Genomic DNA, 24731 nt, shown 5'->3' on the forward strand with positions numbered 1-24731 from the left:
GAAGGTTTCTTAAAGTGTTGGCATTGGAGCTGGGCTTGAATATGTGTGATTGAATTGGCACAGGAAAAGGAATCTTGGATGGGAAAAGCAAGGTCACCCCCCACTCCCCGCCACAAAAAACAAACAAACAAAACAAAACAAAAACAACACAAAAACAGAAAAACATTGAGACTCCGATGAGATCCTAAATAAACTCTTCACACTCCTGGCTTAAAAATGTCAGATTTCCTCTTTGACCGCTAGAGTTGGGCAGTCGGACGCGCCACTACTTTGTAGCGGTTTCGGGCGGGCCACGCGTGCAGCAACAGGAACCCAACCCCGGCTGACCTTGAGTTCCAGGAGTTCGTTTCTTATGTCCGCGGAAGTGCAGCGGCCTCAATTCTTAGTGCAGAAAAATAACTACACATGGGCAAAGGAGATCCTAAGAAGCCGAGAGGTAAAATGTCATCATATGCATTTTTTGTGTAAACTTGTCGGGAGGAGCGTAAGCAGCAGCACCCAGATGCTTCAGTCAACTTCTCAGAGTTTTCTAAGAAGTGCTCAGAAAGGTGGAAGAGCATGTCTGCTAAAGAGAAAGGAAAATTTGAAGATATGGCAAAGGCGGACAAGGCCCGTTATGAAAGAGAAATGAAAACCTATATCCCTCCTAAAGGAGAGACAGAAAAGTTCAAGGATCCCAATGTACCCAAAAGGCCTCCTTCGAGCTTTTTCCTGTTCTGCTCTGAGTATCGCCGGAAAACCAAAGGAGAACATCCTGGCCTGCCCTTTGATGATGTTGCAAAGAACCTGGGAGAGACGTGGAATAACACTGCTGCAGGTGACAAGCAGCCTTATGAAAAGAAGGCTGCGAAGCTGAAGGCAAAATACGAAAGGGATACTGCTGCATATCGAGCTAAAGGAAAGCCTGATGCAGCAAAAAAGGGAGTTGTCAAGGCTGAAAAAAGCAAGGAAAAGAAGGAAGAGGAGAAAGATGAGGAAGATGAAGAGGATGAAGAAGATAAAGATAAAGAAGATGAACATGATGATGAATAAGTTGGTTCTAGCACAGTTTTTTTTCCCTGTCTATAAAGCATTTAAACCCCATGTACACAACTCATTCCTCTTAAAGAAAAAAAAAATTAAAATGTAAGGCTATGTAAGATTTATTTTTAAACAAACAAACAAAAAACTGTCACATTCCTCAAGCAGTTTTTTTTTTTTTTTTTTTTTTTTTCCTCTCCCATAGAGTTCACAATATGACCATTCTCTAAGAAAAGGTAAGAATCTGGCAATGCAATCTAAAAGCTTTTGGGATTAGCAAACTACCTTTACAAGCCAGAAGCCATTTAAGTATGGTTGTTGACTCCAGCAGCCTCTTCTGTAGGAATACTGTAAATGAAACCTGCTGCCATATATTAAAATTTTCTGTAGAATCTGTCATTTATCGGGCACCCAGGAAGGCGCACTGGCATGAGACTAAGTTATAAAATATTTAATGGTAAAGGGAAATTGCAAGAAGAATGCTGTGGTGTTTGAAAAGGGAAACAAACCATTTCTCAGCTGGCAAGATGCAAAGATAGCTTTCTCCCTGCTGCCAAAGATCAGACAATTGTTCACTTTGCTGGCATGGGAGAAATGGGGAGTATAGGGCAAAGATTTTAAAAGTTCAATTGATTCGTGGGGCTGCTGTGAGAACTGACAGTTCTTGATGTATCCCAGAGCCATTAATTCTTGCAGCAAGTGAAGAAAGGGCCCTTGTTAAAGTTGCATGACATATCTGCCACGTTGCAGTTTGAAATCCTGCTTTTAAAAACTGTTTCAGCTATTTAAACCTGAATGGGACATAGCTTGTTCAATGGAAATGCATTTCTTTGGGAATTGCAGAGTTTATCCTCAACTGAATATATTTCCTTTAACCAGCATGCGAACACATGCATATTACAAACTGCTTTGAACTATGATAATAATAATAGCATCTACTGTCACTGGAGCCCTTGGCGTATGCTAGGCTCTGTGCTATGTGCTTCACAGACACTATCTCTGCACCCCACATCGCTTTCCTGAAATGGCCTATTTTATGTTACTGTTATCTCTAAATCCAATAGTGGTTTTTGTTTGTTTGTTTGTTTTGTTGTTGTTTTTTTCTGTATCTTGTTGAAATTCTCAAAAGCAACTGACACTCATAACCACTCTTGCCTTTGTGAAAACCCTTCTTTCCTTGGAATCTATGTTACCACATAGTCTTGATTTTCCTCTTGACCTTTGACTTTCACCAACTCAGTATCATCTAATCTATATTTAAATGCTGGATTACTTAAAGACTGGCTTTCAAATGACCCCAAACATATACTTAACACCATGCTAAGTGTTTTCTTTTAGCTGTCTTTTTTGACCTTAAAACAACACTATGAATTTGTGCTATTTGTATTATTATTATTATTATTATTATTACAAATAGAGAGATTGAGTCTTTACTTACTTTGTTTACTTCATTGACCCAAGGTTCGTGGCTCTTACCTGGGAGCTTCTGAACACAAACCAATGCAGCTTGACTGACTCTGTTATAATGTTTCCCATAGGTCACATTTTTATTTCCATTCTTTCTTTCTTTTTTATTTATTTATTCTCTAGGTGAGTGCTATTCCCAGGTGGTACTCAAATTAGCAGCATCAGAACCATCTCTGAGTGAGTATGTTAGAAATGTAAAGCATGGACTCCATCCATGACCTACTGCACCAGAAACGTTGGAGGTGGGTCCTGGATGTTGCTTTAGAAAACTTTCTAGATCATTCTCATGAACCCTAAACTCTGAAAACCAGCTGCGTGGATGATCCTCTCTGTTATCTACATGCCAATAACCTTGATTTTACACATCCAGCTCACAGGTTTCTCTGAATTCCAGTCTGCCTATCTCTTCCCTCTTGATGGACCTCCCAAAAGCACCTCAGAATTTGCTTATAGAAAATGGAACTCTTGCTCTTCCTCAACGAACCTGCTCTTCCTTTAGCAATCCCAGTCTCAGTTAATGTGACACCACCGATCGCACTGTCCAGGCCAGAAACCTAGTAGCCATTCTCTTGATCCTGCATGTGCAATCACCAAACACTCTTGATTTTAACTCCTAAATATCTTTTGAATCTACCACTTCTTTCCATCTCATCTTATCTGGAATATTCCTTACAGACCTGTCTGTGCACATGCTAGCCACCCTAAAATGAATTATTTACAATAAAATCTGTTTCCATAATATATGCGGGAAAAAAAAAAAAAAACCATAGCAATCAGTCACTGCTGTTCAGAAAATCATGTCATGGCTTATCTAGGCTCTTACGATGAAGACTAAAATCTTCCCAAGCCCTCTGTGTCTCTCACTCCTCATCTCATACGTAATAACTGCCCCCCACTTTCAATACATAAGCCACAATTGTTCAAATGTCCCAGGTCCCCTGAGGCCTTTGCACATGCTTCACTCTGCAGGTTGCCACCTTTACCCCAACAATCCCACAGTTGTCCACAGATTTCATCCAGAGAACATACTATAAGACAGAGAAAACTTCAGCAAAAAATAAATTCCCATTGGATATTTCTGTTCTCTACAAAACTCTCTATAGTGTTGCCCAGTAAAGGCTTTCTTCTCTGGGGAATTTTCACCATTTAGGTCACAGAACTACACCCCTCTCTTTCTGCTCTTTGTCTCTCATTCTTTCAATCAGAGCTATGACTGCTACTCATAGTCTTGAGCCACAGATAACACACATGTCTGGGAAGCCTAGCCTTTGAGATGATTTATCAAAGTCTAACAAAAATGAGCATCACCCTATGGGATATTCTCAAACTTGCTACTAGAAATAATAACCTTCATTATTTCCATTTGTTTATCCCATAAACCATATGCTTCTGGAAGATACAAACATGTTTTATATCTCTCTGTGTGTGTGTGTGTGTGTGTGTGTGTGTGTGTGTGCATGTATGTGGGTATACGTATTCCTAAGAACTAGCTCATCACCTGCTATCCAATAATTATTCAATAAATACTTATTGAATGAATATGCTCACACTAACCCTAAATTATGGACTTTTATCTATTGTAGATGAGATTTTCAGTATACCCATAGAGACTTCATTCCTTCTAACAAAACAGCCTCCCTGGGAGTTTGAACTACTCTATAGGCTAAGAAAAGCAGGAGTACATTAAGGATTGAATGCTACGTAGAAGCGAAGACAATTGCTAACCGAGTGGCCTAAAAATCCAATATGCTGGAAGACTGTAGTAGGGCTTGCTATTGACAGAGAAGGAGCAAACACTTACCTCACATAGGTCAGAAGTTCATACTTATACTTTTTCATGGGTGTACAGTGGCCTTGTCTCTGCCTCATTCCATAAAAAATCATGAAGTAGGTTGGTTGACTATTGTGTGTGCTTATTTAGAAATATTATGATCTGGATTACAGCAGGGTCATTTTCCACTTGCTCGAATTTTACCATACTTACACATGAGCAGTGAGCAGCATGTATGTAGAAACCCCAATACTTTCTGCTAAGAAAAGAACATGGCCATTTGTAGATGGATCTTAAACTTCAAAGAGAACTGAGTCTATGTTCGTGGGACCCTTTTCATGCTTCTCCAGCACAGAGAGACCTCAGCTAACAGACTGATTCTATCTTCTGAGTCAGATGCATTGGGAAACTTGAAAGAGATGCCATCATAGACTTGAATTACATGGCTCTCCTTCCTCTGACAACATGTTTTCTAAGCAATTTTCTAATTGAAATTTGATTTCCAGCATTAATCTGGATGCTATCCATGGTGGGGATGGTGTTCCATTCTCTACAACATCTTTATTTCCCAAATGTGTCTTTATATGAAACTTTTAGTGGATAAAAGTTTCTCACACATAGCAACAGCCTCCTGTCTGATCTCCCTGTACCTCACACTGGCTTCTACTACTTACTCAAGAGTTAACACACCCACCTCAAGAGCACATGTGAGCTCTCTTCATCTTGTGGCTAAAACTCCATTGGGTCTTCATTACACAAGATTAACAAACACTTCCTAGCTTATTCAGCAATTCCTCACACAAGCCATCAGAGAAGGCTCTCTGGGACTGCACTTCCTAATCCCTCTTACACTCCTTGAGCTCCAATAGTACTGGAACACATACGGCCACTTTTAGACTATGAACTTAAATGTGCTATTCCCTTTACATTGTACACAGCTACATATCTCTGCCTAGAAAAAAATTTTCTAATTGTTTTAGGTTTATGTGAAATGTAAGCACATACTGAAGTCTTCCCTAGCTCCTCAGGTTAGAAGTGGCTGAAAGTATTCAGAACTCCAGGCACACTTCCTATTCATCTCTAATACTGTGATGATCATTCTGAATTGCAGTTTCACTGCTTACATGTTCCTTCTCCATCCTCTTCTCAAACTAGATTATGGGAACTTAGGGACCTACCAAGTCAATCTCTGTATCACCATAATTTATTACAAAGCCTGACACATAATAAATGCTTAATCCATCCTTTCTATGACTAAGTATCATAATGGTTATAACAATGAAGATTATACCAACATCATAGGCATACACAAAACTTCAGAATGACAAGATAACAGCATCTTGTTGCTGCAAATCTGTAATAATGTTTTTGGAAATGAATGATGAAAAACATATCTATACTTCTGTGAACATACCTGAAGCTGACTAATAATCAAGGGTTTTTTTTTTTTATGTTCATGGGTTCCATGTAAAAAATAAAGCAGTTTTTTAAATGAAAATTAATATTTTTGTTTATTAAGGAATTTTCTCCCACATCCAAATTTCTTGTCTGGAAAGTATGTATGTATGGATGTGACATTCAAAATATTTAATAAGTCATATGAAAATTAGAAGACTAATCAGAATAAATCTGTACAGCCATAAGAGAGAAGCAGGGTCCTGGAGGTCCCTCTGGGGCTATATGTTAACTCTTGTTTCTGGATTAACACTGAGGAGGTTTGGGAACCCAGGCATCCAGGGTGGCATAGGGGGACAATTTTCAGGGGGATTTGAGCAGTGGTTATTTACCACATAGAATAAAATTATTGTAATTTCTTAACAGTCAGTACAATTAATGAAGTGTACTGCTGTACATCAGGTCTACTTTCATGGTCTAAATCTGTCTTTAGTATAATTTGAAGTCAGGCATGTGATGCCTCCAGCTTTGTTCCAGTTGCTTAGCATTGCTTTGACTGTTAAAGCCCTTTTTTGGTTCCATATACATTTTAGGATTTTTTCTTTCTAATCCTGTGAAAAATGACATCGGTAATATAATGGAATGGTATTGAATATGTACATTGCTTTGGGCAGTATAGTCATTTTAATGATATTGATTCTTCAAATCCATAAGCATGGGGTGATTTTCCACATGTTCATGTCATCTATGATTAGTGTTTTGTAGTTTTCCTTGTAGAGATCTTTCACTTCCTTCATTAAATATATGCCAATGTATTTTTTTGGTAACAATTTTAAATGGGATTGAGTTCTTGATTTGGTTCTCAGCTCGATTATTATTATTGGTGTTTAGCAGTGCCACAGATTTTTCCATGTAGATTTTGTATCTTGAAACTTTATTGAAATCATTTATCAGCTCTTCATTCTGTAACATTTATCTATATGTCTATTTTTTATTCCAGTACCATACTGTTTTGGTTACTATAGCATTGAGAGCCCTAGATTTGATAAAGCCACATACCTGTGACCAACTGACCTTTGACTAAGTCAACAAAAATGTACACTGGGGAGAGAACACTCTGTTCAACAAATGGTTCTGGAAAAATTGGATAACCATATGCTGACGAATGAAACCATACCCATATCTCTTACCATATACAAAAATTAACTCAAGATGAAATTAAATACTTAAATATAAGACTTGAAACTGTAAAAATCCTAGAAGAAAACCTAGGAAAACTTTACTGACCATTGGCCTAGGCAAAAAAATTATGACCAAGTCCTCAAAAGCAAACATCAAAAAAACAAATATATAGGCCGGGGCAGGCAGATCACGAGGTCAGGAGATTGACACCATCCTGTCTAACACAGTGAAATCCCATCTCTACTAAAAATACAAAAAAATTAGCCAAGCATGGTGGCGGGCACCTGGAGTCCCAACTACTCGGGAGGCTGAGGCAAGAGAATGGCGTGAATCCAGGAGGCGGAGGTTGCAGTGAGCTGAGATCGCACCACTGCACTCCAGCCTGGGAGACAGAGCAAGACTCCATCTCAAAAAAAAAAAAAAAATATATATATATATATATATATATATGAGTTAATTAAACTAAAAAGCTTACACACAGTAAAATAAATGATCAACACAGTAAACAGACAACCTACAGAATGGGAAAATATTTGCAATCTATGCATCTGACAAAGGGCTAATATCTGGAATCTACAAGGAACTCAAATAACTCAACAAGAAAAATAAACAATTACATTAAAAAGGGGGCAAAACATGTAAACACACACTTTTTAAAAGAAAACATACAAGCAACCAATAAACATTTGAAAAACATTCTCAACATCATTAATCATCAGATAAATGCAAATTAAAACCACAGTGAGATACCATCTTACACCAGCCAGTATGGTTAATATTAAAAAGTCAATAAACAACAGATATTGTGAGGATGTGGAGAAAAGGGAATGCTAATATGTTGTTGATGGGAGTGTAAATTAGTACAGCCTTTATGGAAAACAGTATGGAGATTTATCCAAGAACTAAAAATAGAACTACCATTTGATCCAGTAATCCCACTACTGAGTATATACCCGATGGGAAAGAAATCATTATATCAAAAAGATATCTGTACTTGTATATTTTTGGCAGTACTATTCACAATAGCAAAGATATGGAATCACCTTAAGTATTTATTAATGGAGTGTGTGTGTGCATATATATAATATATATGGTATGTGTATACATATACACACATATATATAACATAAATACCATATTCTATATATCTACACACACACACACACATAACATACACACACCAGAAATACCATATACCATAAAGTATTACTCAGCCATAAAAAAGAAATCATATCTTTTGCGGCAAAATATTTATGAAATCTAGGACTCTCAATGCTTAGTAACCAAAACACTATGGTACGGTATAAAAATAGATATAGATCAATAGAACAGATTAGAGGAACTGGAGGCAATGAGCCTAAGTAAAATAACTCAGAAACACAGTAAAATACTTTATGTTCTTACTTATAACCTGGAGCTAAACAATGGGTACACATGGACATATAGCAGTAAATAATATACATTGGAGACTACGAAAGATGGGAACATGGGAGGAAGGTAAGGGTTGAAAAACTATCTATTGGATTACCAAATCGTTTTTTGGGTGATGAATACACTAAAAGTCCAGACTCTACCACTATGCAAAATATTAATGTAAGAAAGCTGCACTTGTACTCCCTAAATCTATAAAAATAAAACAGATATATACATATAAAATTGATAAATCTGTCCTTAGGAATTATAGTTTTAACAATTCAAACCAGCAACCTTGAGATAAAAGAAACTTTAGAAGTCAGCATGCAATAATAATGCTTGGAATAAACCTATTAATACAATATAAATATCATTTTCATTTTACAGAAGAGAAACTGAACTATGGAGGGCCCACACAGCAGTCTTATTATTTCACACTTCATACATAGAAATGCAGGGAAAAGCCGAAAAAGCCCAACTCCATAAAGAAATCTCTTTAATATTCTGCATTTCCAACCGGGCTGAGTTTTGGACTCTTTTAAGCTACATATATTCAAGCTTCTGCTTGCCAAACACTGTATTTACCACTCCAGAGTAATAAACATAAGAGCAATTAGAAGGCACCATTTTTTGGTAGTTCATTCATCTTGGAACCCATCTACCCAACACCATTATTAAAAATATTTTTATTTTTAATTATTGGGGGGTACATAGCAGGTGTATATATTCATGGGGTATTTGAGATGCTTTGATTCAGGTATGCAATGCATAATAATCACATCATGGCAAATGGGGTATCCATCTCCTCAAGCATTTATACTTATTGTTACAAACAATCCTATTACACACTTTAAATATAAAGTGTACAATTAAGTTATTATTGACTATAGTCACCCTGCTGTGCTATCAAATAATAGGTCTTAAACTTTCTATGTTTTTTTTTGTACCCATTAACCATAAAAACAGGGAACGTTTCACAAATTTGCATGTCATCCTTGTGCAGGGCCATGACAACTTCCTCTATATTGTTCCCATTTTAGTATATGTGCTGCCAAAGCAAGCACCCAACACCCATTTTTTTGAGCACACACTAAAATACTGTGCAAAGTAGGTACTGGGGTGAGGTAGGTGGGTACAAAAATAAAGACAGTGCTTGACTCTGGGGATTTCTATTACTTTCTCTTTCAAATTTTCTTTTCATTTCATTATGGCTTTGGATTAATGTCTAAACACTGACTTGATCTTCAAATTCCTTCATGAAAATGAATATCACTCACTTTAATTACTTAAAAATCTTATTTTTCCCCTTAATAGTCTTAGCTTTTATTTGAATCTTTTATTGTGGTGTTCAGAAATCCAAGCACTTTCTTCTCTGCCTGGGGCATAAAGAAGGGATAGGCATTGCAACACAAGAGCCTGGCTTGAAGCCCTGCTTATGCATTTGCTAACTATGTCAAGTGTCATGGCAGAAGTAGAAAAAAATATTCTAGTAGAGCTCGTGGAGAGGGCACTTTTGTCAGTAGTGGTGTGGTGGCTCCGCATTTTACACAAGAAAGGCTTAGAGAGTGGGTTGAGGTGGGAACTAGACATATCTTAATGCAGTCTTTGCATAAGAAATATGTTTTTACTTCTATGGTGTTCTCCTTTGGATGGGTTGAGAAACTGAGATTATAACAGGGCTAACTCTAACACTAGCCCCAGCCACCACCCCCAGATTCTTAGTATCTTGTCTGCAAACCACGCTGCAAAAAAAAAGTCAATCAAGAGAAGTTTCCTCCTCAAAAAATAAAGCCAACTGTCAAAGCCACTTTAGAGAGTATTCACTCTGGCTGACTGGAAAAGTTATGAAAATTATATTAAAGTACTTTAAAAGATGGATAGTTATTTAAGTAAAAGGACTATATTTTTAAGCTGTCTTATATCTCCAGCTCCAACCTAGATGGCATATTGATAGCTGCACAACAGAAGATAAAGAAATGCTAAATCAGGTTGAATGGATACAACTTCCCAGACATGGCATGTGAGAAGTGCACACAAGCAGGAGAGGAAATGCAAGCATGCAACCAAAGTGTTAAGAACCAAAAAGACCAAAAGCGACACCAGAAATATATTAAAAGTCAAAAGAGCACTTGGAAGCTTAAGATATTTGAATCTCAACATGTTCAAACTTAAAAAAAAATAGAAATTTAAAAAATTTTAAAAAGAGAGAAAGTTACTGATATGGTTTGACTGTATCCCACCCCAAATCTCATGTTGAATTGTAATCCCCATAATCTCCATATGTGGAAAGGACCTGATGGGAGGTAACTGAATCATGGAGGCAGCTTCCCCCATGCTGTTCTCATGATAGTGAGTGAGTTCTCACAAGATCTGATGGTTTTATAAGCCTCTGGCATTTCTTCTGCTGGCCCTCATTCTCTCTCCTGCTGCCCTGTGAAGAGGTGCCTTCTGCCATGATTGTAAGTTTCCTGAGGACTACCCAGCTATGTGGAACTGTGAGTCAATTAAATCTCTTTTCTTTTTAAATTACTCAGTCTCAGGTATTTCTTCATAACTGTGTGAGAAGAGACTAATACAGTTACTTCCTAAAAATACAGGAAATCAAGAATGTAGTATTAACTCCTAAAATGTCACATTTGTTTAAAACAGGCAGCTAGAATGTATTCAGTCATTAAGTCATTTATCATTTCGAAAACATCCAAGTCTTAGGGATACGCAATCAGATAATAAAACAATTACATTGTTCTTCAAATCTTCTCACATAAAGTACCCAATATATCAATCATTTCACTTCTTTGAAGAAGTCTCATCCTGTACACCCCTGCTCATTTTCTTCATGACAGTGTTGGTATCATCTTAAGCAAATGTGGGAAAGGCTTGTTTCTTGATACTACATTGGGACTCTGTGTTTTAGCCTCAGATGAAATTTAGTGTGCCAAGTTCTGAATATACAACTTAATGCTTCGTAATGTACTTTTGCAGATCTGGGTTTGCATTACTACTTTACTACTTGCTGGCATTTTGAACATGAATAAGGTGAATATATGAAAGCATATAATTCACGGGGTTTCATGAAGCCTAAATGAGAAAAGAAGACAATGGGTGGTAAAGGGATTTTCACAGTGTTTGGCACCAAGCACATCTTTCCCGTCTTTACTAAATAAGTCAGCACATATTTATTGAGTATCAGCTGTATATCTAATTCTGTAATATCTCTGCATGATGCCAATTAAAGTCATTTATTTAACAATCTATCATTGAGTATCCACTATAAGACTGCTGAGTACTGTATTAGTTCCTGGGGTGGAAAGTGAGGAAATAGTTCAGATAATAAGACACATGACTTTCTCCCAGGAGCAACAAGGCATGTGTGACTGTCATGTACCCAATCTACACTCTGCTAAGTGCCGGACAGGGGAGAGTGGTATTTAGGTGGCTAATATACTCATAATGCTTGCTAACCTCTAAGCACTTGTTTAGAGACACTGGATGTGGTTATAGCATTTTAAAAGATAAATAAGCCCTCCATAGGGTAGTTCATGGATTTCTCATGTGCTATTACATAGACTAGATCAATAAAGTGTGGGATGCCCCCATTAATCACTAGTAAGGTGATGATCTCACGAGTGCACTACTTACAACTTGACTATCATATTGATATCAGAAAGAGAATTGATCCTTTTCTGCATTATTCCATAAAAGTTTTTTATATTTTTACTTTTTTCCAGAGAGGGGCACACGTTATGCTTTATTCAGTCATGTTTGTCTTATTCATGTCTGTAAGATGTACATCTTCATATCAATGCACATGAAGGATATCTACATGGGACAAAGGGAAGGTGTGTGGATCTTATTTGACTCTTGGCTTAAGCATAGCCAACTATTTTCTTTAGCAAGTTCTTAATTTATCCGAACTTACTTATGTAATATGATTAAAATATTACTTATTATTCATTTTTATGAGTAAAGGCCCCAATGCATTATAGACATGCAGTAAATATTAATTTTATCATACATCTTCTGTTCTTTAAACTTTTCCTTTCCATTTGAATAGACATTTTTCCAAAGTATACATACATCCAACAAACACATAAAAAGATGTCCAAAATTGTTAGTATTTATGTAAAGTAAAATCAAAACTACAATGAAATATCACCTCACACCCATTAGAACGCACAACAATGAGTATTGGCAAGAATGTGGAGAAATAGCAACAGTCATACAATGCTGGGAAAAGTAAAACCACGCAACTGCTGCAGAAAAGTTTGATCATTCCTCAAGATGTTAGAGTTACCATATGACCAAGCAATTCCAATCCTCACATAGGAGAATTGAAAACAAAACGTTCATACTTCTTTATGAGTGTTTATAGAAATATTACTCATAGTAGCCAAAAAGTGGAAGCAACTCCATTGTCCACCAAGTGATGAATAAACAAAAAAAGTGGTACATCTATACAATGGAGTATTATTCACTAATAAAAGACATTAGTTGCTGATTCATGCTACAGCATGGGTGAACCTTGAAAGCATTATGCTCAGTGAAAGACAGTAGGCATAAGTCTACATATTACATAATCCCATTTATAGAAAATGTCCAGAATAGGCAAATCCACAGAGACAGAAAATAAATTAGTGGTTGCCAGAAGCGGGGAGGAAGAGTGAAACTTTATGTTCCTATCTTTTAACCTTGGTTTCCTATAAATCCTTTTTTTATGTTTCCAGTTTAGTAAGAAGTAAAAGGGGACAAATGTGGCTCATTAGTTAAGATTCTGCAAATAAATAACAGTCAATTTCATGTTATGCCTTTGTAAACCATTTGAGGAAACAAAAAACAAAAAACCCCATGTACCTCCCCAAAACTCTTTGCGTTATTGACAAACTTGACTCTCAGACCATTGTTTCAGAACAAATATTATTGAGAAAACTGGTTCATTCTCTGTGATATTTGGAAAGCAATTAAAACAAAAATCAAAGATCTATAACCATCTGTTCACTTTCAATTCTTATCTCTCCATTTGCAGAAATAACTGCTATGTATTATACTGCTTGTGGATCATTCAATATTTTAAGTATGAAAGATAATGGTGGCCTTTAGCCTGGCCAACATGGCAAAAGTCCGTCTCTAGTAAAAATATAAAAATTAGCCAGGTGTGGTGGTGGGCACCTGTAATCCCAGTTACTTGGGAGGCTGAGGCAGGAGAATCGCTTGAACAAGGGAGGCAGAAGTTTAGTAAGCCAAGATTGTATCACTGCATTCCAACCTGAGTGACAGAGCAAGACTGTCAAACAATACAAACAAACAAACAAATTTAAAAAAGAAAGAAAAGAAGGAAAGAAATAAAGAAAGAGAAAGAAAGAAAGAAAGAAAGAAAGAAAGAAAGAAAGAAAGAAAGAAAGAAAGAAAGAAAGAAAGAAAGAAGGGAAGGAAGGAAGGAAGGAAGGAAGGAAGGAAGGAAGGAAGGAAGGAAGGAAGGAAGGAAGGAAGGAAGGAAGGAAGGAAAGAAGGAAGGAAAGGAAAGGGAAGGAAGGAAGGAAGGAAGGAAAGAAAGAAGGAAGGAAGGAAGGAAGAAAGAAAATGGTGTGGTGGTCTTTGAAAGTTATTGCTGAGAAAATTTGGCATTTTTAACAGAAATTCCAATTTAAGCACAGATAGTAGGCTAGAAATCTACTATCTAACCTTGCCTCTCTGATGGTGGAAGCCATGAGCTCCCCTCCCTTTGTGTTGTCTGAAGCTGTTTCCCAATCTGCACTACAAAGTAGGAAAATAGTCATTTTCCTTGTTATCCTAAAGTTTGAGAAGAGGGTGCATTCTCTGTCCCTTCCACACTGCACTCCATATCTCCTTTTCTCTTCTACTGGTGTGACCTTTTTTTGGTACACACATAGTAAAATGAGCTTTTACCCATCCTACCTGGCGAACACTTCACCAAGAATCAGATTTACTTCATGTAGAGAAGGGTTCAGTATATTATGGTCCCAGGCCCAAAATCTGGTCTGCCACCTGTTTTTGTAATTACAATTTTGCTAAAACAGTGCTGAGCTCATCTGTTTATGCATTGTCTATGGCTTTTCGAGCTACAATGAGTTGAGTAGTTGTGAAAGAAACCATATGACCAATAAAGTATGAAATATTTATTATTTGACCCTTTACACAATTTACCAACCCTTGATATAAAACATTACTGGGGAAAGTGGCTTTCTCACAGATTATATATTTGAATTACTAGACATTTTTGGCACTTATTTCAGTGCTTTAGTGTGACATATTTCAAAAAATACATGTAGAAGATGTCTAACCACCAATTAACCACTAGGGTATTGAAGTAAGACAGACTTGTTTTTGATCCTAATTCTGATATTTTACCAGCTGTATGATATTCAATACGTTCTTAACTTATTTTTTTGTTTGTTTTTCTTTGTTTTTGAGAAGCAGGGTCTTGCTCTGTTGCCTAAGGTGAAGTACAGTGGCATGATCATGGCTCAATGTTGCTTTAAACTTCTGGGCTCAAGTGATCCCTGCCATAGCCTCCAAAAGTGCTGACTGAACTTACTGAATCCCCCAGTTTCCCTATTTGTAAAATGGAGATAATGAGAGTACCTACCTGTCAATGAGAATGATTTTGGCTGAGATTTCAGAAAACTCAACACAAATGGCTTAAATCTGAAGGAAAATAACATTATCTCTTTTAGCAGGAAAGGGTTCCTTGATTGTCTAATATAGTGATTTACCTAGATCCCAAAAAATAAAGGACTCATTCTGCTGAGCCATCATTGGCTATATCTTTAGGCTAGGCTCCCTTGTCACAGATAGCTGCCATGATTTTAGGCATCACATCTAAATATCATCACTCCTATTAACAAGATTTGAGTCCCATGCCCACTTCTTAAGCATTCTCAGTCTGAACATTGGCATTCCCCTGAGTAGCTTAATGAAGCAAATGCATGGTCATGTGAAGGACAGTGGGCTGATTGTTGGAATAAAACTGAAATTCAGTTGAAGCAAAAGGCACGGAGGATGAAATGTGAGCAGTAGCCAACAATATCAGCTAAGATTTTTTTAAATGAGAATTATATAAACGAATACATGTAGTAACATGTAGTGTGTAGTCAATAAATGTTGGCACCTCCTGAGAGCTATGACATCATCTTTTTTGGTAAATTTGTGGGTAGTGTTCTTCCAAAATATATTGTTTAATATAAAGTATGCTTGAATTAATTTTATTAAGAGTTTCAGAGGAACTGCATATTATTCCATTCAATAACTGAAAAACTTCCAGGATGTAATGAGATTGGATAATTATGATTACTCAAACACAGATGGACTCTGTATCATTTTGCAGCACACGCTCACCTATCAGTGATATTTGCATCCACCTCATATTAAGTCTGTATCAAATACTTATATATCCCCAAGGTCACTCAGTGTAATTAACTGTAAAGTAAACTTAATTAAGATGAATGAATGTGCTATTTTCTTTATAAAATCACTTACTGAATGCTCAGAATTTTTAAAAATATGCCCATCTTTTTGCCCACCTAATTCTTGCTTGACTCAGACATCATCTTTTAGAGCTATTATTTGCAGTCTCTCTTATCTGCCCTCAGAGACACAGGATTCCACATTCCTTTTGTCACAGCCCTTATCATACCGCATTGTAAATGCCAGTTTACATATTTCCTTCCCCTTCACCAGACTGTGAGCTTTGAAAAGGCAACTCCTGATACACAGCATGTACTCCTTCCCTGCTTCAGGGAAAAAGTAATGAATGAATGTAAATGTCCATTGAGAATGTCCATATTGAGAGAAAGTTGCCCTTATTTACACATCCCTGACCATGACCATGGCGAGACTCTTGCTTGCACTCACCAGACTGAAAGTCCCATCCCTTTTGCTCCCTTTCCTTCTCCCACTGTCTTCAATAATACAGAAAGATTGGAGCCATCTGGCAGTATGCTGTTTTTCTTTTCCTCCTTCCTGGCCAGGACATGACATTTTTCCATGAGAAAAAAATAATAAGGAGACTGAGACCCCAATCAAAATTAAAAGTCAATGCAGTGGGTACCTATGAACCAAGAAAAGTACCTTGTAGGTATTCTGAGTAGGTGTGAAAAGACTCCAGGAACTAAAATTGCTAAATTATGAGACATTTATTTAAAACAATCCCATCAATGATAGAAGCATAGAAATCTCCAAAACCTTAGCTATGGATACAGTGACAAGACATACAACAAGAAAAAATGTCTATAGAAAATGATGAATACAGAGTTTTGAAAGCCCCTGCTTCCTATACTGAGGGACATTCTACGAAAATGCCTCCATGTAGCAGTAACTCTCTCTTTAATCTCTGCCTTTTGAAATCTCATCCATTTTCCCATACGCAACTCAGAGTCAATTCAGCTGTGTACTCTTCCCCAGTCTTTCACCTGGCATTAACCTTGATCTCCTCTCTGCTTCCTCAGCATTTTGCTGCTATTCTTATTAGAACATGTATCACTCTCTGCCTTGTGCACTGGCTATTTTGTGGATGTTTGTCATTCCTGAAGCCCACTGGGGAGATCCTGAACTCCTTAAGGTCAAGGGCCATAATTTGCTCATCTTTTCTTCCCCATTGTTATGGACCACCTAAGCTAATATAGAATAAAAGACAGGGGTAGATCTTGATTAATAAACATATCTGAATATATTCTTCCCATTACACTTCACTGCAAAACTGAAAGTCTCTTTGTGAACAGACTGTTTTCTTTACGCAAGTAGGGTTTTGAGAAATGAAAAATTATGTTCGAAAACTCGATTGTTGATCCTTTCTGTGTGATCGGCTATATAAGTAGAAAAACATTCTTTTTTTGTTAGGGTGAGGATATTGCACCAAATATAAATGCCTGTGTTTGCCTAGTTCTGTTTCTTGGGAAGACCTACATATCCTTCTAATTTAATTGCCTCAAGAGATTGGACTTGGCAGGTAATTTTGGATCCTAAATATCAGTTTCTTTCTCTATCTACTGTCTTCCCGAGCATTTGAGACCAAAATATCACAAATGGATCACATCAGAGCCACGAAAGGTAAGTGATTGATTGTCTCCTTGATATTGATCTCATGCCAGTAGAGAGGTGAGACAACATGGAAATTGCCTTCTTTTTGATTTATTCAAGAAACAAGAATTTCACCAAAGTCTGGATATCATTCAAAACCTAACCATAGGGCTGCTGTGTAGGGTGGTGGATCCCCCATTATTGCAAGTACAGGTTGGGTCAGCCACTGATCATGGTGTTGCAAAAGGATTTCTTACTTTGGTCAGTGTTGGACTAAATAGCCACTAAGATCCTTTCTAGGTGTGTTAGTTTGTGAAAGGTCAGCCCTGTATTTAAGCCGGGAGAAAGAGCTAGAGTGGCAGAGGAGAAACTGTCTGCTCCCCATTACCCTTGTTCCCCATGACATCAACACGCAGTTGGTGGTGTCACGATGCTACACAAATGTGAGGCGTAGGCTTCCAGGCTCAAACACAGCATGTACCAAACACACTGACACAGTGTCTCAGTCAAAATTTTGAACTGTGAAAACTGATTAATTTTGTATCCAACTAAAATTCTATTTCACAGCAAAGCAGTTCCCCAGCTGTGAGAGGCTGAACACTATGGCTCCAAAGAAATCAATAATCCTTCTCTGGTACTCAAGGCATCTTTATGTTTCCCTTTGGGTGACAGACAACTTTATTTGACCATGGTTCTGATAAATCCAACGTAAGGATTTCAACCAGTGGGCAAAAAATTGCCCATGAAGTTATCCACTTCTCTCTGTTAGGTAGTCTCTGGATCACTGCCAGCAGAGCAGAGTGGAGCTCACAGGCTGGGCCTCTGTCTGCTCTCACTCATGCATACTCCTTGGCATCCAGCTTGTTCCCATCTGCAGAAACATTATAATTTCCAAATGTTGAAGGGGTTCTAATAGTGCTGAACAGAAATGTGTGCACGGTCCAGCTCCAAAATTGGAAAATGTTTATTTTTGTCTTCCCCTTGATGTAAAACCATGGTCCACTTTCATAAACAGGTTGCATGGTCAAACCAGCTTTTTCCAGATAGGTTTTAAGGAAAAATGACTCTAGGTATAGCCATAAAAAATAAAAAGAGAAAAAAAATAGTTCCTCAGTGGGGAGTGACCAAGTTAAAACATATATTTTTTCCTTCTGATGTCTCCAAACCATTAGATATGGTAACATGAACTGCAAATCTTCAAGAAGACCATTTAGGAAGCACAGTTTGCAGTTTATTTGACCATGGGAACCTTTGTTCCTGGCTCCCATTGAAACTGAACTGAAATTCCACAGAAGCACGGTTTAGGAAATGCTGAGTTAAAGTAAAACCCATGGGTCTACAGCATCAGGGAATTTTCATAGTATGGTCCAGAAAATATCAGAGAACCAAAGCCTCTTACACAATGCAGAGACTGGTAAAAATAGCACTTGCATGGAAATGGTTCCTTTTTATGAAAAGTCTGAGGAAGCTATAAAATCACTTCTACTTGCATGAGTGTCAGACCAAGAATAAAAAGAGAGAAGACGAAAAGATGACAGGTGAAAGGAGGGAAAGCGTTGAGGAACATGGGCAGAGAGTGACCAGGTTCAGCAGGTATTCTGGGCACAGGCAGAAGGTGTTTTTCCAGGTCTACATGGAGACAAAGCTGAATTCTCAGGTCAGTAGTAAATAGTGTGGGCCTAGTTTTCAAGACATAGACTGGAGATAACTAAGTTTCTATTCTAAAAGTCCAATCATTGCAGACAATGAGAGTTCTCTGCAGTAAATATGGAAGCTAGGAAGCAGCAGAGATAAGCTCAAAATGTTGTTCAGTAGAGAAAACAGACTGGACCACTAGATGGCCAGGACTGAGACATTAAATGGAGCAGTGGGCAACAGAATCACTCCCCAATCACACCTGGTTAATGTCATCAGCAATGCCAATTTAAAAGAAACATAAATTATGCTAAGAACCTCAGTGTATATTATTATATTTCAGATGTTAAGTTGGTGCAAATTTATGTTGACAACTTAGTAAGCCAGGTGGACAAACTTGTACTTACAACCAGGTAGGAAACAGTATGGAAAACACTATTCATCAAAAGGCTTAAAAATATTTCTAAGTTTTGACCTCATATTTCCACGTGGAATCTGTCTAAAGAAAACATCCTAAATATGAAAAAAAAATGTTGTTCAAACATTTGTATTGCCCTATATCTATATGAATAGAAACATTAAAATGGCATAAATTTCCAATAATAGAATAGTTCAGTAAATTATATTTGGAGTCAAACAGTGGGATTTTATGCAGTTATCAAAGGTGATGTTTATGAAGCAACTGTTAACCTGATTATAATACAATGTTAAACAAATAAAAGAGAAAAACCGAAGTATATTATGTAATCATGACTACAAAAATCAGGTAAATATAGCAAAAATGACCGGAAAATATAGCAAAACAGCAATAGTAGTGTAAAGTTTATATAATTATAATTTTTCATGACTTTGCTTTTCAAATTTATTCAGAAGCTTCTAATTTTTCTTTAACAGGTATCATTTCTCTTAAGAAGCAATATTTTTAAAAGAATATTAGCCCAGGGAAATAAATATTCTTAAAAATGGTGCCAATACTGAGTCTTCTTATTAAGTTATTCCTAACTACAGATGCATATTTTGGAAAAGATCCATATATAGAAAATCTTTATGGCCAAAATTATTATTTGCTGTAATGAAATATCATCAGGAAAGTGGAAGAAAGAGAATCAATGCACACTAAGAAATTCCTACCTCAGGCAGACTGCAGAGGCCAGGTGTGGTTTGGGGGAAACCCTTGGTTTGGTAGCCATGGTCCATAGCTATAGCAGCCCAGGGAGCATAGGACCAGAAGCACAGAGCTCCAGCTTCCTGTGATGAACTGCTTAGAGAGTGGCCTTCCTGAGTAGCCATTTTGGCTTCCAGGAGTCTATTTTACATGCTGACATATAAGAAAAGATTTGGAAGGGGATTTAAGTGACATTGCCAAGAGAAAAAGCACATTAGACATTTGGTTGGGAGACAGAAATGTCATATACTTGAGCAGTTTCTTTGAAGGAGTAAGACAGATTATCCTATGTGGTCAATAAATTTAGTCTCATTATTTACAATGATTCAATATGACAAAAGATCTAAAAACATCCTTGCTTTTTTACTTGGAAATATATGTTGTGTGCTCTATAACCCCTGTTTTGGATGTCTTCTTATTTCAATCTGTCCCAAACCAGGTATATGCCGCTGAAATGTAATTTCCAGTGATTCTTTTTTTTTTTTTTTTTTTAAAGACCAAGAAAGAAAAACCCATCAAACAAACAAAAAAAACTTAGCAAAAATCTCACCTTTATTTTAGGTGATTGAGGCAAAAGAAAAAAAAAAATAACTTGCAAAACTATTAATTAGTATGTTCCTAGAACAAGTGAGATTTTTATAAAAGCGCACAATGGATATAGAATCAAGGAAACTCTTCTTGTATAGAAATAATTCTTTTTTAAAAAGTTTGACAGCTCCTCAATAAAGTAGCACCCTGGCATGAGCCAAGGAGAAAAGACGCCACTCTAAAAATATCTCAGTAAAAATGGAAAGAGCTGACATTTCCTTCCACGCTCCTGGAACAGCCGTCTCTGGGACTGCATAGCCTTCGGCTGTCCAGTTGCTTTATTCTCCACTCCCCTGTATACCTCTGCTTCAGAGGCAGGGAAAGGATGCAGAAAATGGCTGAAATGTGTAGTTGGCATGAGCTTGCTTTTACTTTTTAAAACTGATCAGCTATAAAAAAAGCACTAGGAATGAATGCCAGCAACAGAATATATGGCATTCTAAAAATAAGCATTGATGAGGCAAAATTCAGGGATAAACACATTAAAACTTTAAATTCCTGGCTCATTAACTTCTAGTATGTTCTCACATCTTCCCCTCTGGCATGGACACCTGAATAGGTGTTATTTGCTCAATCATTTATTTAAATGGTTTTATTGAGTGATGATGTGCCAGGAATGCTAGGAGGTTTCTGTGAGAATAAGAGATGACTGGAAATGGCCCAGCATCTTGAAATCACTCCAGGGCAGTTACAGGTCCCCAAACCCTGACTATGGTGAGGTTAACAGAAATTGAGCAATTCTTGCTCAAACCATTTATGGACTTGACCAGAGCCCACAGGAGCAGAGGTCCATAAACCATGTTCCTCTATATTCATGAATTAGAGAGATGTTGGCCAACCAATCTGTAAAAAATATGAATTATGATGGTTATGTTAATTATCCTGGTCTGATCACTACACATTGCATAGTATTGAAACATCATTATGTACCCCGTAAATATGTACTATTATCATGTGTTAATTTAAAACTTTAATTTAATTTTTAAAATTCCTTAATCCAGAATGCTACTTCAGCCACTGAGGGATGTGGCTGAAGATCTCACCCTTTTAAGACACACACATAACAAACATCCAGCAAGACCCTCATCCAAAATACCAGTGAAGATACTGGCCCTTCTTCTAGCAAATGTTCGTTCCACAAATCTCTGAGCCAGAGTGTTGGCTTCTGCAAAATAAGGATATGGAATTTTTGTTCAGGAGACAAATTCTATGTAAATAGCTATTCCTCATACCATGTTATGAAATAAATTGTGCACCCCCCCCCCCAAACCCTTGCCAAAATTCATAAGGTGAAGCCCTAACCCCGCAATGTGCCTGTTTTTGGAGACAGGGCCTTGAAGGAGGTAATGAAAGTTAATGAGATCCTAAGAAGAGGTCCCTTATATGATAGGTCCGGTGTTTTTAAGAGGAAGAGACATGGGAGGGTATGCGGATAGAGAAATGCTATGTGAGGACTCAGACAGAAGCAGTTGACTGCAAGCCAAGGAAAAAGACCACTGGAGAAGCCACACCTGCCACACCTTGATCTTGGATCTTCAGCTTCCAGAACTGTGAGACATTTCTGTTGTTTCAGCCACTCAGTCTATGGTATGGCAGCTTACCTAACTAAGACATATCATGGGATGGTTTACAAGTCATATATGTTAGTCTACGTGAGAGAAGAAACATATCTAGTAAATTTCAGCCATCATGTGAACACAAAGAAAGGCAATTGCATTTGGTTTGCAGTTTTAGCTGCAGTACCATTTTTTTGAGATGGGGGATATGAGGGTCCCTAAGCTTCCATAATTTACTCACATCTCTGCCTCTGCTGAAGTAAACTCTTTGGGGTTTGATTGTCTTTAAGATCATTTCAATAGTGAAGGAAGTTCATGTAAATGAATAAGATAGATAGATAAAGCAAGAAACAATATTTTCAATTCCTGTCTTTCTCAGACTCTCTTGATTGTAGTCACAGTTATCTTCACACTGAAAGCTCAGCCCCATCTACTGCTGAGCCAGTCTTTCACACAGAAAAATCTTATATGATCTCAAGTAGTACAGTGGCAAGCTGAGAGTATCCACCTGGTCCTTGTAGTTTTCTCTTGCTTTACCACTGACGCTCAGGCCATGGACTGGGCATCTAGTCCCATGTCCTGTTCTCATCCTAATCTTGCTTCTGAGATGAGAGTCTAAGATCCTAGGATCCAAACAATTGAATACTCTCATTGGTTCTGGTTTGCTTCTCATACTTCATGGCCTGTATGCATTCCCTCAGCCCAGGGTCATTCTTCCAATGAACTGATCACATAGAATAAAGCATCAATGCCTAAAATGACTGCAAGCATCACTTCCTAATTTTAACCATACTAGCCTTTACTAATTAAGATGCTTCAAAGAATACACTAAGCTGTCTTTCTGGATCACCTTATTCTTTAAACAATCTTTTTTGACATAGTTAATGTGTATTACTATTTTTTAAAAAAAGAAAATTGAGAGTTAGAGAATTTAATTCATTTGGAAAAGATTACATACATTAAAGGTGACAAGAGATTTCCAATCCTTGCCAAAATGTAGTATCATGGACTAAGACTTTAGATTTCTGGCAAAGAAGGACAGTGATCCTTGAGAAATGGAAAACAAATGAGAGATGAAAACTACATGGTCTGAAATTACAAATGCACTGGATGGGACGGAAGACACATTAGACATTGCAGAAGAAAAGGTAGCATAGGTCCCTTGCTTGGGTACATAGCAATAGAAACTATCAAAAATAGGAAGTTAAAAACAATAATGAGCATCAGTGAAGTATGGGACAACTTCAAAGTATATATTAGGCACACAACATATGTAGAATTAGAGTTCCAGAAGAAGATGAGAACAAAAAGCTATTTTTAAATATAATAGTTAATTTAAAAGATCATGAAAATTATAAACTCATAGAGTTGAGAAGCTCAACAAATTCCAAGCATAAGAAGGATGAAGAAAACTGTATAAAGGCACATCATAATCAACTTTTTTACACCAATAAATTGAAAACCAGCATTAAATTGTAAATCTTATAAATGACTGACAGAAAAAGATGCATTATACAGAAAAACAAAGGTAATCATAACAGTAGAATTCTTATAAACCTTGCAACAGAGCTGATCTGTAAGAAACTGAAAGGGAAAAAACAGAAACAAACAAGTTAATCTAGAATGCTTTACTCAACAAAAGTATCTTTCAAAAACAGAGATGAAATAAAGCCACTTATAGGCCTACAACTGCCGAGAAAATCCAGCAGTAACAGAGTTGCATCACAAGGAATGTAAAGGACATCTTTCAGTCAGAAGAAAATTAACAGCCAGAAATATGTATCTACCCAAAGAAATACAGAGCACGGGAAATGGCAATTATGTGAGTAAATATAAAGTTTCTTTTCTTTTTATTTAAATATTCTAAACATAATCAATTGTTTAAAGCAAAAACAGTAACAAAGTATTATGAGATTTATTTACATAAGTGTGTGTGTATATATACACATATATATACATTGTATATACATACATATACAATGTATATATACACATATATCTATCTTATTCATTATATATACTATATATTATATATAATTTATATATATACACAATCTTCGATAACAGTAGCATAAATAGGAGGGGAGAGACAATTGAAGAGTACTACGTCGAATTTTTATACTACACATGAAGTGATATATTACTTACAACTTGACAGTGAAAACTAGAGGTATATACTAAAACTACCAAACAATGATATTACTTACAACTTGACAGTGAAAGCTAGAGGTATATACTAAAACTACCAAACAATGATATTACTTACAACTTGACAGTGAAAGCTAGAGGTATATACTAAAACTACCAAACAATGATAAGGCAACCATGAAAAAAAAATAAAACAAAGAATTAGAGGTAAGACAACAACAAAGGAAATGCAAAAAAAAAAAAAAAAAAAAAAAGGAAAGGTTATCATATTGGATAAAAAAGCAAGACTCAATTATATGCTGCCTACAAAAACCCCACTTTAAAATATATAAACAGGCTAAAAGTGTTAATGAAAACA

At 36.8% G+C, this 24731-nt stretch overlaps 1 protein-coding gene, 1 non-coding gene and 1 pseudogene across 19 annotated transcripts in view; 1 reads left to right on the forward strand and 2 right to left on the reverse strand.

Moving 5' to 3' along the window:
• The window catches only part of NRG3 (neuregulin 3), a 1122850-nt gene that overhangs the window by 645384 nt on the left and 452735 nt on the right, over positions 1-24731 (reverse strand). The window lies entirely within an intron of this gene.
• Positions 406-1032, forward strand: LOC102138574 (high mobility group protein B1 pseudogene; annotated as a pseudogene).
• Positions 9207-9312, reverse strand: LOC123566957 (U6 spliceosomal RNA). Its single transcript, XR_006689672.1, has one exon. It is a non-coding gene; the product is annotated as a U6 spliceosomal RNA (small nuclear RNA).

The sequence above is a fragment of the Macaca fascicularis genome, chromosome 9 (assembly GCF_037993035.2).
Source record: "Macaca fascicularis isolate 582-1 chromosome 9, T2T-MFA8v1.1".
Taxonomy (NCBI): domain Eukaryota; kingdom Metazoa; phylum Chordata; class Mammalia; order Primates; family Cercopithecidae; genus Macaca; species Macaca fascicularis.